Source organism: Plecotus auritus, assembly GCF_963455305.1.
Source record: "Plecotus auritus genome assembly, chromosome: 2".
Lineage (NCBI taxonomy): Eukaryota > Metazoa > Chordata > Mammalia > Chiroptera > Vespertilionidae > Plecotus > Plecotus auritus.
The window spans coordinates 97,201,334-97,202,848 of record NC_137771.1 but is presented as its reverse complement, the minus strand read 5'-3'; positions in this window follow the sequence as shown (position 1 = coordinate 97,202,848).

Below are 1,515 nucleotides of genomic sequence, written 5' to 3'. Positions count from 1 at the left end.
AAGATTGAGAGGTTGTTCCTTCTACTGAATGGGGAGATATAAATCCGCCCACTCAGAAGAAGGAGCTGCGGCCGTGTTTCCCGACGTTGCCATGTTAACACTGCTGCTGGTGAAGGAGCGGAGGAGAAAGCAAGAGAACCCTCCGCTCTTTCGGCTCCTCAGGCCGGATAGAACAGCCAAACAGGCCGGATCCGGCCCGCGGGCCATAGTTTGCCCACGGCTGTTCTAGGGGATGTCCTGGGCTTTGAAACATCTTTTTATTATTATTAAAGTTTTTCTTTTCAGAAAGCTAAATTGATATGCAGCTGTAGGAAGTAACACATAGGTTAACACATAGATATCATATGTGCACTTTATCCAGTTTCTCCAAAAGAAAACATCTGGCCAAACTACAGCATAATATTACAACGAGAATATTCATATTGATAGTCAGATACCGAAAATATCCATCACCACAGGGGTCCCTACTGTTGCCCTCTTATAGCCACATCCACCCCCTCCCTCACCTCTGACAACTACTAATCTGTTCTCCATATCTATAAGCTGTCATTTAAAGAATATTACACAAATTTGTGGGACCATGTACATCTAATTGTACAGTTACACAGTGTATGGAACCTTTTGCAATTGGCTTTTTTCCTTCATAATTCTCTGGGGATTCACACAGGACATTGGCTGTATAATTAGTTCATTCCTTCTTATTGCTAAGTGTTGTGCCATGGCCCATCTTCTTTAAAATTTACTTCAAAATTATAGTTGACATATAATAACACATTACTTTTAGCTGTACAACATAGTGCTTAGACATTTATATACCTTACAACATGATGACTAGAATAAGTACCTACCTGGCACCACACATCATTACTAGTATTACAATTATTGACTAAATTCCCAATGCTGTACTTTACATCACTGTGACTGTTTTTATAACTGGCAGTTTGTACTTCTGAATACAGTTCAGCATAAAAAAAAAATCTCATTAAAACATGGGTGGAGGACCTGAATAGACATTTCTCCAAAGACACTCAGATGAACAACAGACATGAAAAGATGGTCAACATCACTAATCATCAGGGGAATGCAAATCAAAACCACAGTGAGCTATCACCTCACACCAGTTAGAAGGATCACTATGTTGGTCGGAATGTGGGGAAAAGGAACCCTCCTGCACTGTTGGTGGGATTGTAAATTGGTGGAAGCACTATGGGAAATAGTAAGGATTTTCCTCGAAAAATTAAAACTAGAATTACCATACAACCCAGCAATTCCACTTTGGGGAATTTATCTGAAAACACTATTTCAAAAAGATAAACGCACCCTGTGTTCAATGCAGCATTATTTACAATAGCTAAAATATGGACCTTCACTTTTTAACCTAGATATCTTCCTGGGCAGGAGGGCAGCCCTCTTCCAAGCATGGTGGGCCCAGCATTCTCCACAGCACTCAGCCAACCCGGGTGCTGCTTCAATCCAAGGGGAGGAGGGAGTGGGGCACAAGGCGTGGCCAGGGGC